Below are 13,473 nucleotides of genomic sequence, written 5' to 3'. Positions count from 1 at the left end.
ATCTAATTCCTCAGCTAGCTCCATTTCTTTGCCATTCAGGCTTCTTATGTTGATAGTACTGATCTTTAACTCTGGTGATGTTGATTTGGGGTGTATTTTCAGATTTGTTCCAGTAGCTGACTTTTCGCTGTTCGCCCTGGTTCCCTGGCGAAAACAATGGGGGCCTTGTTTAACTGGGCGACGCACCGGCCGGCATGAAATTTTGTCATGTTGTACCATCATTTTTTATTTTTTATTTTGGTTTAACCAATAAGGATACAATTTGGCCGGCTAAATCCCAAATTTTCAGCCCATCCTTGTTTGTTCAGTATCCAAGTAGATACCCAACAGGGTGCACCATGAGAAGGTGAGGATTGGACATTAGGTCACAAGCTGTGGTTGGTTCTCCGCAGTCCTTTAAAGGCTATGTGGAGGTCACCTCTCAATTATACAGCTTTGAGCCTTAAGCACCCCGAGGAAGTAACTTGAGTATTCAAATGAACATAAACATCAAAGATAAATTTAATTAGAAGCCAGTTTTCAGTACAGTAATATGAACTCATCATAAATTAAGAAATTGGATAAATGATTTCTGCCTTTGTTCCATTAGAAAATTTATTTTTTGAGTCATTGGAGAGGACAGTTGACATAACGAAAAATGAAAATCTAGGGGTTAGGGACTTAACTGTAATAAGTATGCTGTCATTTTAATTTTTAAATCTTATAAAACTGTATTGTACGTTACAGGCACAATAAAACAGGAGAATAATCACCCAAATCTTCCTCCACAATCATATCTTCTATACTTTCCCTATATGAAGGACTATGCTGTGGATTTTCCAGTGTAACCTCTTGTTTTTTTGATGAAAATATCCAATGTGCTTTGCTTATGCCTTTTCTTCTTTTCATCATAAATTTGTTTATAGCAAGCAAATGCATCATGTACTTTACTTTCTACTAATAAGTAGTGTTCAACATTGGGGGTCCATATTTTCGGCCAATTTGAGAATAGTGCTACTTGCAGAGAACATTTCTGCAAGACTTTTCACTGTAAATTTAGCTACCACTTCTTGCTCCCTTTTCTCATTCTTCCTCTTCAACGCATTGTTCCTCCAGTTCGACCAATTCTTTGTTGGTCGAACTGGAGGTCAACTCTTCAGGGGAACTTTCTATGAATTGAATTATGTCATCATCATTCACTTCGAGATTCAGATTGTTTGCTAGGCCTGCTATTTCTTCACTCAATTTACAAGTCTTAATTTTTTTCAAAACTTCCAAATTCATGCACAAACCTTTTTTAATGTCTTTTCCATATGCCACTCATGCACTGAGAGGTCACTTCGTCTCAAGCCACAGCAATATATTTAATAGCATGATAAATATTGAATGCTTTCAGAATTGCATGCATTTGATCATTTCCTTCAGTGGCAGAAATTGCTTGTGAAAAAGTTGTCCATAGATAATAAGCCTTAAACACTACAAGAACTCCCTGATCCATCCGTTTGGATGAATAAAGTAGTGTTTAGAAAGAGAAACATGACCTTGAACTTGGGTGTAAAAATCACCAATGTAAGGTGGATGACAACCTGGAGCATTATCTAGAATTAATAAAATTTTTAATTCTACATTTGCTTTCACACAATAGCTTTCCGGTTCACTCACATAACAGTTAAGACATCCACAAAAATTTTTGCATCATCCATGACTCCTTATTGCTCCGATAATGAACTGGAAGAGTATGCTTCCTGATGTTTTGGAAGGTGTGTGTGGATTGTCACTGTGCCATATCACAAATAGTTTCAGTTTATATCCAGCCCCCTAACAGAATCGTAATATAGTCTTTAAGAGTTCTGAAACCAGGCATGGATTTTAGCTTTTTGTGGATGAATGTCCGCTTGATAATTTTTTTTTCCAAAACAAGGTCTAATCCGTATTAAATATTTGCTGTGTCAAATAACTTTTATCCAATTTCTCCACAAACTCCTTGGCAGCCTTCTCATTGCCACTTGCAGATTCACCATATATTTTCATATTATGCAGCGCAAAACGCTGCTCGAATCTCATGAACCAACTGGAAGAAACATTGAATTGTAGTCGTAATCAGGCTGAGGAGACTTAGTGCTGTAACGGTTATGGTCCTAGTGCTAAGGGGTATGCGCTTTTGGTTCAGGTCCTCTATTCATGATGCAAGTAGCTTTTTCATATCACTGATAGGACTATGTCATTTCTTCGTTGCTATCATCAATTTAATGGAAGCAGATCCTTTCACAGCCTTTACGATTTTATCCTTAGTTTTCAAAATGGTCGTCACTGTAGAATGAGACCATCCAAAGTCGTGCAATCAAATTGACATGCTTACAAGTTTCATGTGGCTTTATAAGTTGCAACTTCGTTTCAAGATCAATTGCTCACCTCTTTTTCTATGATTCTTCATTGGGTTTTTTGATTGGGTGTGTAGGGGCAATGTTGCAAAATATTTAATGATAAAAACACAAATAACCTATTTCTCAAACACAAAATCAACCGAGGGAGGTTGCTGCTATGCTAATGTGCTGTTGCCACTGCTCATGATGCATTGTTGCTAAATAGAAACCTTTTACTTTACGCTCGCTTGCATCTTCTTCTGAAGTATAGCCGGAAATGTTATTTATTCCATTATGGGATCAAGGGCCTTATCTTCGAAAGGATATAACTTGAATGGAAGTAAGTCGAGGGATGACTGTATATATATATATGTATGAGGATTGATTTACTCGGTTGTTATACATTTTTATAAAATGATTGAATGAATATAACTGAGAGAAATGGAAACAAAGTTTATTAGAACTAGCACAACTAGTTTCAGCTTGTATCAGCCTTCGTCGGGTGCACGTTAAAAAAGAAATAACCAGTAAAAACATAGAGGAAATAACTGTAAACAACACGGAAAGTTAGTGTATATATATTTCAACATTGAAGTCTGCAGATTCAAAACTGTTCCTTCATTGGCTTCATTGTTGGGCGTATGCATGCGTGAACGCCAGTATTTGACCGAAGCACAATGACTGTCTGAAAGGTGGTAACACATCTCAACAACAACCTGAGTTACATCTGAGTAACATGGATAACATCTGGAAAAGTAAAGTGATCATTCAAACGAAATTAAGGGTACTAAAAACATGCATCTTTAGCAGTGTACTGTATGGATCTGAAACATGGATAATAATAATAATGAATTAAGAAAAAGAATTTTGGCATTTGAAAGAACTTGTTACAGGAAGATTCTAATCATAGGATGGATAAAGAAAATCACAAACGAAGAAGAACTCTATCAGAAGATACAATGGAAGCTGGAATTATTTAGACGCAGCTGCAAAATGAGCGAGTATTGGAAGATAGACATTCGTGTTTGGTATTATGGATAGCATGATCAGAAGAGGTAGGCAGACAATGGATAGATGGCATAAAGGACTGGTATGGAATAGGTTTAACTAAACTGTAACACTGAGCACTGGACAAAGAAAGGTGAAAGAAGATAGTGAAGGAGGCATCGGACATCAATGGGCAGTGTGCCCATGGTTCGTGATGACGTCTTTTTATTGCTGATTTTCATACCAAATTTATTACAACAGTTATTCAATTTAGTCAGAGGATCTTGCAGATGTGCTGGATTCATTCAGAAGTATAACATCTGCATAAAGTAAAGAGCTAAGATTAACATTGCCAATTTTGATATCAGATTTAATACAACTTTCCTTCAAAATATGATCTGTATAGATGATGAATAGCAGTGGAGATAATGTGCACCCTTGCTGTAAACCTGATTTAATATCAAACCATCTTCCTGTACTTCAATTTTATCTGCTGACTTACAGCTTAAATAGACTATTGATATAATGTCTTGTTTACACCATATAACTGCAGCGTTTTGAAGAGCTGTCCTCTTGGCACCTTCTCATATACCTTTTACCAGATCAATAAAACTTAAATACAAATCCTTGTTACATTCCCAAGATATTTAACTATTTGTCTTAAAGTGAAAATCTGACAACCTCTATTTGGCCTGAATCTAGCCTGTTCCTCACCAAACTTCCCTTCTACAATTGTTCTTAACTGTTTCTCAAGTATACTTGCATAAATCTTACCAGGAACACTCAGTAGGGAAACATATCTGTAATTGCATTCAGTTTTATTTCCCTTTTTATAGATGGGTATTATGAGACCTCTGTTCCAATCATCTGGAATTTGACCCTGTGACCAGGTCTGAATTATGTTGCATCCAATTTAAAACTTTTATACCGCTATATTTGAGCATACCTTTCAGCTGCCTTTGTGCCTTTCAGGTTTTTGATCACTTTCTGCTTCAAGGATGGTTATGTCTTTACTGACTGCATTCCTGTTGAGAGTTTTCTACCACTGTGCCGACACTACTTGTTTCATTTAGCAGTCTTTCAAAGTAATTATTACTCTGAACATCTAGAATATCTTTATCTTCAATTTTTATGTCGCCTTTTATCATCTCTGATTCCTTGTACAGTTTTGCAGGCTTTGATTCATCTGTTTCTAAGCTTTTACGTAGTGCTTCACTTTCTTACATTTTTCTCTGTATTCTCTAAGAGCACAAGTGAACATATTTGCTAAGAACCTTCCATAGACTTTCTTCTCTTTTATTGAGTGGCTCTTTAATTTCCAGAGTCCACTATGGAGTTCTCATTTTTATTCCCTTACAGACAATCTCACCACATGCCCTGGCTGATTCAATCAATGTTTTCTTAAGTGTTTGTAACTGAATCTCCAAAGTTTGGTTTTTTTCAAACTCATTTTTTCTTCAATGATGTATATGTATTTAAGTCTACAGCTCATCTCTAAAAGCTGCTCAACTTTGATCCATTTTAAAACTCTCTTACACACTCTTCTTTTCAATATGAAATTCAATTTTATCCTGCTCAAAACTAAGTGGTGATAATTCCTGTTTCAAATCCTCTATATACTGTTGTGGTCTTAAACAGTCAGGGAAACTTTGCTATTAATTATAACATAGTCGATCGTCGCTAGGTGTCGCACGGATTAGATCGTCGGCTTGTCGAGAGCTCCTGAAAAGATCAGTATTATTTTGTGTTAACATTAGATATTTTACCAGAATTTTAAGTAGTATTGTTTGCTTTTGTTTCTTGGTGTGTCTGTGCAATTTTTGCGTGTTTTCTGTTATTTTAACTATTATTTTTAAGAAAAGATAGCGTACACATGGCACCGATAAAGAAAAAAATGGCGGCCAGGTCGCCATGCTTGCTTAAGAGTTTTGATGTAAAAGAATTTATGCAATGTGCTGTCTGTGAGATGTATGCCTTGCGAAGAGCGGTAGGAGTCTGGTTAGAAAGTGATAGTGGAGTTAATATGTGTAGAAAGTGTAAAGAGAATGAGGACTTCAAGCGTGTTTCGTGTATCGAGACTGATATCGTTAACGGTAGTCAGAATGCAAAAAATGGCGGTGTACTAGAGAATTGCGTGGTAGTGCCAGATATGTGTGAGAGCGTCGCTGAAAGTGTAAATGAAGGTAGAAACACCGAAGGAATGGATGATTTGATCGATAATGAAAATGGTGAGATAAATGCGAGTAGCGAAATTGCCCGTTTAAATGGCGCGATACACAGAGCCAAACGACAACTGGAGCGTATGCAAAAATGTGTGTTGAACGTACCGACAAATAACCGGCGGAAGTCTGTGACGGCAAACAATAGAATGTACGTAAACGTCAATAAAATGAAGGAGCGAGTGCTGTATGGGGATTCGCTATTAAGAGGCGTAATAATTGAGAGTTTAACGAAGTCGTACCAGCCGGGTGCGAACATAAAGGACGTCAGCGAATCTATTCGACTGCAAAAACAGAGGGTGAAAGAGATGATAATAGTGGCAGGAACGAATGATTTGAAAGAGGACAAAATGGAAATGATAGAGGATGTGAGGGAGTTGTTTGAGGTAGCGAGAGAGAAGAGTGAGAGAGTTAGGATGGTGAGTATCTTACCGCGGTATGACAGCGAAGTGTTTAGAAGGAGGGCCATGATTGCCAATGACTTTATGCGTGGGTTATGCATGGAGAGTGGTGTGGAATTTGTGGATGTGTGGAATGAGTTCGATGGGCGAAAGGACTTATATAAGATGGATGGGTTACATTTGAATGGAGTTGGTGTACAGAGACTTGAAAGAGTGTTGATGAATGATGTGGAAGTGGATGTACAGACTCAGGGAAACTAGATTTATTAAGAGAGGGGGGGGAGTAGATATGCAGACTTTAGGGGGGGCAGTTAAGTGTATGAATGAGTATATTATGCCCGGGCGAGTACGACGAACAACAAATCAGAATGGGATAATTAGTATAAGGAATCAAAGTAGGGATGGGACAAATGGGCTTCTGCGATTCATGTACACTAATGCCAGGAGTATTAGGAACAAGAAGGAAGAGTTTTTGGCCATGGTTGGCACTTCCAGGCCACAGGTTGTCGGTATTAGTGAAACATGGCTGACAGAAGATGATAAAGCTAGTGGGATTGAATGCGATGGGTATAGCGTGTTCAGGAGTGACAGGGTGAATAAAAAGGGGGGAGGAGTGTTATTGATGATAGCTGATGAGCTTCAGCCAAGGAGTATAGAAGTTGAACTGCAGGATGGGGAAAAAAGCACATTTGAGGCTGTTTGGTGTGAGATACAATCTAGCAGAACAAAATATACAATTGGGTGCTGCTATAGACCGGGTGATGGAGTGGATGGTGGGAATAGTATGCATAAGCAAATAGAAGAAATGAATGGAAAGAGGGTGATTTCAATTATGGTAATATTGACTGGAAAGAGGAGAGGGCACATGGGAGGAAGGAATTGGATTTTATGCAGTTATTAAGGGACAACTATCTACGGCAACATGTATTGGAAAATACCAGGGGGCAGAGAGTGCTGGACCTAGTAATTGCAACTGAGAATGTGGCTGTAACGAACATGACCTTGTTGCCACCAATTGGTGAGAGTGACCATAAGGTCATGACTTGGGAGGTGGCTAAAGGAGTCGAATTTACAATTAAGACAGGGTATATGTGGAATTATCGGGCTGGTAAGTATGATAAGCTTAGGTGTGTGCTTGGCTCAATGCCATGGCATGTAAAACTGCAAGGGCTGGATGTTGATGGTGCATGGGAGGTGGTCAAGAACTGTTTGCAGGAGGCAATGGTTGACTGTATACCAAGAGTCCAAATAATAATAAATCAGGTAGGGGTTAAATGGATAAATAACACTATTAAGCTTGAGCTGCAAAAAAGAAACAATTGTGGAGGGAATTTAAGGAGAAGGGTGACCATCAGGTGCATGAACAGTATAAAGCTCAGGCCAGGATGGTAACAAGGGTGGTAAGAAAAGCAAAAGCAGATTACGAAAGGAAATTGGCCATGCAGGCTAAAGAGAATCCCAAACAGTTTTTTCAATATGTTGCAAGTAAAAGGGAAAATGCTCATGGTAGAATGATCTTAAAAAATGCTGAGGGTAGGGAGGTAACTGAATCAGTCGATGTTGTGGAATTACTGAGCGAGCACTTTGCAAGAGTATATCATCCAGGTGGTGGCTTTGCGGAAATGGAGGAACCAACAGCTTATACTGGAATTGTGATGAATGAGGTAGAGGTAACTAGTCTGTTACAGAACCTCAATGTCAATACATCTGTGGGATTGGATGGTATACCAGCTCGTGTCGTACGTGAAGCGGCAAAAGAATTGTCAGTGCCCTTGACCATTATGTTTAATTTGAGCCTCAGGACTGGGTCAGTCCCAAGGGGGTGGAAAGAGGGGAAAATAGTTCCACTGCACAAAGGTGGTTCCAAGGCTGCTGTTGAAAATTACCGGCCAATCAGCATAACAGGAATCATTATCAAGGTCTTAGAGAAAATAGTCAAGAGGAAAATACAAGATTGGATAGAAGAAAATGGGATACTGTATCGGGGACAGCATGGTTTTGTGAAGGGTAGGTCATGCCTCAGTAACTTGCTCACGTATTATAACACAGTGACGGCTGAACTGGATAAGGGTAATGGGTTTACAGTGATTCTGCTGGACCTTGCTAAGGCCTTTGACAGGATACCACATGGAATTCTAATCAGTAAATTGCAGCATATGGGAATGGACATAGGGTTGGTGAGATGGATAGGAGGGTGGTTGACGGAGAGATATCAGAGAGTGGTTTACTCAGGAGTAGAGTCCACAAGACGGCCTGTGACTAGTGGTGTACCACAAGGATCTGTTCTTGGACCACTGCTGTTTAATTTGTTCATAAATGATATAGGAAAGGATCTGAGAGGAACAGTTCATTTGTTTGCGGATGATGCAAAGTTGGGTAGGGCAATAGTGAATGCAGATGACGTCAAAATTTTGCAGGATGATTTGGATAGATTGGAGGTCTGGGCTAGGGAGAATGGATGTCAATTTAATGTGGCAAAATGTAAGGTTATGCATTTTGGGGTGAAAAGATGGGAGGCAGTTTACTGCATTGGTGGAACCGTGCTCCAGGAAATTGATGAGGCACGAGATTTAGGAGTGTTGGTGGATAAGGAATTGAAATTTAGGGGACACATTGCAAAAGTGGCCAAATCAGCTCATCAAATCACTTGGTTGCTGAAGAATACGTTGACAAGCAGAGACAAGCAGGTTATTGTTCCTCTGTATCGAGCCTTGATAAGACCTCATCTCGACTACTGTGCTCAGATTTGGTCACCTAGGTTTCTTCTTGATGGGGAGGAGGTGGAGAGGATCCAGAGGCGAGTGACCAAGATGATAGCAGGTCTGTGGAATGAACCGTATGAGAACAGGTTGAGGATTTGTGGGTTGCAAAAATTGGTTGATAGGCGGAGGAGGGGAGATATGATTGAGACATTCAAATTACTGAAGGGTTTCTATAAAATTAATTCAGAAGATATTTTTGAGTACAGGGCTGGTTGTGGGAGGACTAGGGGACATCCATGGAAACTGGGCAAAAGTGTGGTTAGTAAAGGTGTTAGAGCTGGGTTCTTTACTTTTAGAGTAGTGAATGAGTGGAATGCGCTCCCTGAGTCTGTGGTGGATGCTGTGACAGTGAATGAGTTTAAGGCGAGGTATGATAGATACTGTATGAATGTCGAATAGTTGTGATGAAAATGATTTGGGGCCTCCCTCGATGAGTCTAATGACTCCCTGGAGTTGCCCGTAATAATAATAATAATAGTCGATATGATGTTTTTTATTTCTTGCATCTTCTCTCCTTGTCAATTTATGCACATTTTTACATTGGATAAATGGTGTTGGTAATGACTAATCCATGTCCTGAACAGAAATTCAGCACATTGACCATTATTATTAGCTTTGTGCTTTGCTCCAAATTTTCCCCAAATCTTTTTCTACTCTCTTGTTTAGATTTCTAACAAGGACCAACTTTTCCTTTTTCATTGTTCCAGCTGCTTTCTCTAATCTCAAAAATATTCCTCCATTTCTTCCTTGATAGAACCTTCTGCGGGAGACCATAAGCACAAATAAGTCTCATTCTCTTGTTCCCCGTTTGGATATTTAACCACATCACTCTAATGGATATTGCCTGCCATTCAAGATTATCCTCATATTTGTTGTTGAATACTATAGCTACTGCTGTTTTTCTCTTATTGTCCTATTTATAGGATCACATGTAATTCACACCACCCCACAATGTATTGGACACGCATATTAATAATTCATTTGCTGTAATGGAAGTATTTCTATTCACACCTTTTCTTTCTTGCCCTTATATTTGCCACTCTCACCTGGCTTATTAATCTTATTTCACATATTTGCACCTTTTAGTAATTAAAGTATGCCAACCAAATAGAGCACTCTCATTAATGGTGTCTCTGATATTGTGAAATAAACACATTCCTTACCTCCTCCCCTCCCATACAGATTTCGTTTCATTTGAAGAATGTATCACAATATGTGGTGTGCAAACAGTACCCAAACAGGAAATTTTGGTGGGACAAGATGTTTCCTCTGGTCCTGCAGTGAGAGCATGCTCATCCTAACATGAATGTGTTAACATTCTATTCTGCCATTAAGGTTATATGTTTATTCAGTAATTTTTTCTCAAAATTTATCTCTGGTCTCCAGTCTTTGATGAAGCATTTTATTTCTAACTCATCTTTCAGATCATAAATTAAAATTGATTTTAATTGGTATTAAATATTAGTTTTACTAATTATTTTGTCTATTTCCATAGTGAATTTGTCATTCACCAAATATTGCGCCTAAATAGCTTAAATGTTTTACTTAATCTATAGATCTTGCATCCATTTAGGATGCAGTTGTTTTCCACAATCCTGCTTATTTTCATATTCTGTCTTTTTATTGCTAACTTCCATATCAAGTTTATTACAGTAGTTATTAATTGCAACTCCTGGATTCCATAACTAAATAGTTAGAGAATTTGCAAATATAAAGTGGATTTATTTAAGAGAGTAACATTGTATTTCTGATATCACAATTGGAGATATTAAGTGTATTTAATGTTAAATTCCTGAATAAATTCATCTCAAGTCTCCAGAATTCTATAACAAAATTGGCATGAAAATCGGCAAAAAAAAAAAAAAAAAAAAATCTGAGAAAGCCTGGAACATGGAAAACATAAAGCTGCATTCTCAGTTGAGGTATTTGTTATTTTGGATTTATGGCCAAAGCAGCTCAGGTGAGGCAGTGTATTGTGCCTGTAAATTGCTTGTATTCTATTGGCTGGTTTACCTGTTCTGTGGAAGGCAAAACCCTGCCATCTTTGTATGAGACGAGCTTTCAATTGAGCAACTATAGAACAAGTAAAATATTTTGCTATTTAGGCAAGTTTTAACTAGTTGTATACAAAGACAGTGTTCAAATTTTGACTTGCAGCTAGGTTAGAAATAATTCTTGACCAGATACCATAGATATGAGAGTTCTGAGAAAAATTAAGGAAGTGAACAGATGGTATCAATGGCAGAATCATATTAAAAATATGAGGATATTACAAGGACCTTGAAATTGTTAGCATTCAAGAATGTGTGAGCAGAGTTCATCTGAGGTAGAATTGTCACTTAAACAGTGTGGGGGGGACAGTTTAATGCTAAAATGGGGGGAAAGACTCAAGAAGATCTGGGTTAAATGATGAAGTTAGAAGTGCTCTAGAAGAAGGAATTATAAGATCTGATGGTATTATAAACAGATTATTGTTGAGGAAAAGTGTTGATAGGGAGCTAACCTTTGAGCTGCTAAGCACAAGTATTTGTGAGTGCACTTTGGATTTCTTTGAAACAGCTTTTTCACATGTTTCACATGCCTTACAAATTTAAATGTACATTTAAATTTGTAAGGCATGTGAATGCATCTGTTGTGAATAAAATTCACTTAAACTCAGGCACTTCTGTATTTGGAGGAAAATCTTTCCATGGATAGTAGAAATAGTGTGCATCCTGTGACCATAAGTCATAAAAATCATTAAGAAAGAGAAGAGACAGTTAAACCAATATGTCAGTAATGAAGCTTTTGTAACAGAATACTATGAGTTTAACAGATCAGACATGAGTAATTCTGCTAAAAGTTTTTGTTAGGAAGTGGTGTAGTAAATTCTCTTTACCTCTTGTACGTTCTAAATTCACACACTGTGCAAAGTAAATAGCATGGGGAAAAACAATGTTTGTAGATTTTCAAATGTCATAATTTTTTTTTTTTTTTTTTTTTTAATCTACCATGTGCCTAGAACAACCACTAACGTGGGATATTCATCATCTGGCACCTAACCCACCAGATTGAAAGGAAGATACTTCTGAACATTGTTTCTTCCTGCTAAAAAAACCACAAGGCATTACTGTGTGTGTGTGTGTGTGTGTGTCCGTCCGTCCGTCCGTCCATACATCTTATTTAAAGAGAAGAGAGAGCAGATGCATGACAAATGTTGGGTACTTGATGTATATTAAAAAAAAAAATCGTAGAATTACTAAATTTTGAAAGTATGATGGAGGTGATACAAAATGTTTGATATTTTATAAAAAAAATACTAGCAGGATTTTCAGTAAAACAACTCTAATTGCCATCGTCGGGAAATAAAAAAAAATCTGTATTGCAGACATTACACTAAATAATGACAATGAAGCATGTCATCTGAGAGTAGGCTTAAAATCCTAAATAGTGTCCACTAGTGCAGTCTAAATTGGGCATCCTTGGCTGTTTTGGTAGAAGTACAGAGGATGAGAGCTTTTCAAATTTGGGATAGTTTCATGCAACCAAATTTGTTGAGGTCGGGATAGTTTTATAAGGCACGTAAAAAGAAAAAAAAGAAAAAAAAGATTAGCATCCCTTATCCACTCCACCAAAGATCAGCCATAGTTTATAAATCTACCAAGTGTTAACCAGGTCCCTTGCAGTTGTAAACTATCCTACTATGGCCAAACAGGCTGAACATATGGACTATATCAATTTCCATCACTACAGCCACTAAGAACTTGCCGACCATGCCTTAGACACCTACCATAGAAAACATTGGAAAAAAGGCTACTCTACTTCATTGCAGCAAATATAAATATGAAAGATTTTTCCTTGAATCTGCTTCTGCCTTATGAAACTACTTAACCTCAACAAATTTGGTTGCATGAAATTGCCCCAAATTTGGGAAGCACCTGTTTAGGACTTGATGCTTACTCTCAATTGACATGCTTCATTACTTAGTGTTTGTGTGCACATATCTTATGTTTTTTTATTCCCTGATGATGGCAATTTGGCTTTGTTGAAATACTGGAAATATTAATTAAATTTATTTTAATTAGTTAATATAGTAGTCTATAATTTCCTTAACAAAAATATGGTGAAAAGGTTAATAATAATAATGTAATCTTTCTCTTTTATTGTTATCAGTGTTCTGTACACCTTTTGTGGATACATGGATACATATTAGTAATTTATTAATAAAAAAAAATGGGAGTGGGCTCTTAGAATCTGCACTGTGTTAAATTTGGCTCTTTATATATATATATATATATATATATATATATATATATATATTAATACAAAACGACCTGATTAAATCTACATTATAATTTTAATATTTATCTTTATTCTGATTTTCTAAGTTGGGTATTTGCTTGGAAAAGGCAGTAAGGGGAACTTAATCTCAGAATGGTCTTCTTTAATATTTGCTATGACTGGCTGTGGAAAACAATTATACACAAATGTGAAATTTGAAAAGTAAAGGCAAAAGTTATAATGTAGAATATTAATACAGAATGACTCGATTAAAAAATAATAAATAAATAACACGCTCTGAAAATGTAAAGTTTTTATTCATCATTATCAAATTCCTAGTAGAGTATATTAAAAAGTCTGTGTATGAACAGAATAAGTAGTCAGTTTTAGGACCTGAGTTCTGATGTGTGTTACAGCAGAGTTTTGGATTTCCCATTATTGACAATATTGAGCTGAAAGAGTATTGCTGCTATGGAACTATTTCATGCAGGAATTTTCAGTA

The 13,473-nt window shown here is 37.1% G+C and overlaps 1 protein-coding gene across 3 annotated transcripts in view; it reads left to right on the top strand.

The window, feature by feature from the left end:
• The window catches only part of LOC150101980 (centromere protein K-like), a 138,858-nt gene that overhangs the window by 21,229 nt on the left and 104,156 nt on the right, over nt 1–13,473 (top strand). The gene's annotated exons all lie outside the window — the stretch shown is intronic.

The sequence above is a fragment of the Typopeltis vanoorti genome, chromosome 11, assembly GCF_054136105.1.
Source record: "Typopeltis vanoorti isolate ZY-2024b chromosome 11, IOZ_Tvanoo_1.0, whole genome shotgun sequence".
NCBI classification, from domain to species: domain Eukaryota; kingdom Metazoa; phylum Arthropoda; class Arachnida; order Uropygi; family Thelyphonidae; genus Typopeltis; species Typopeltis vanoorti.
The sequence above is the reverse complement of the archived record's forward strand: the minus strand, read 5'-3'. Positions and strand labels throughout refer to the sequence as shown.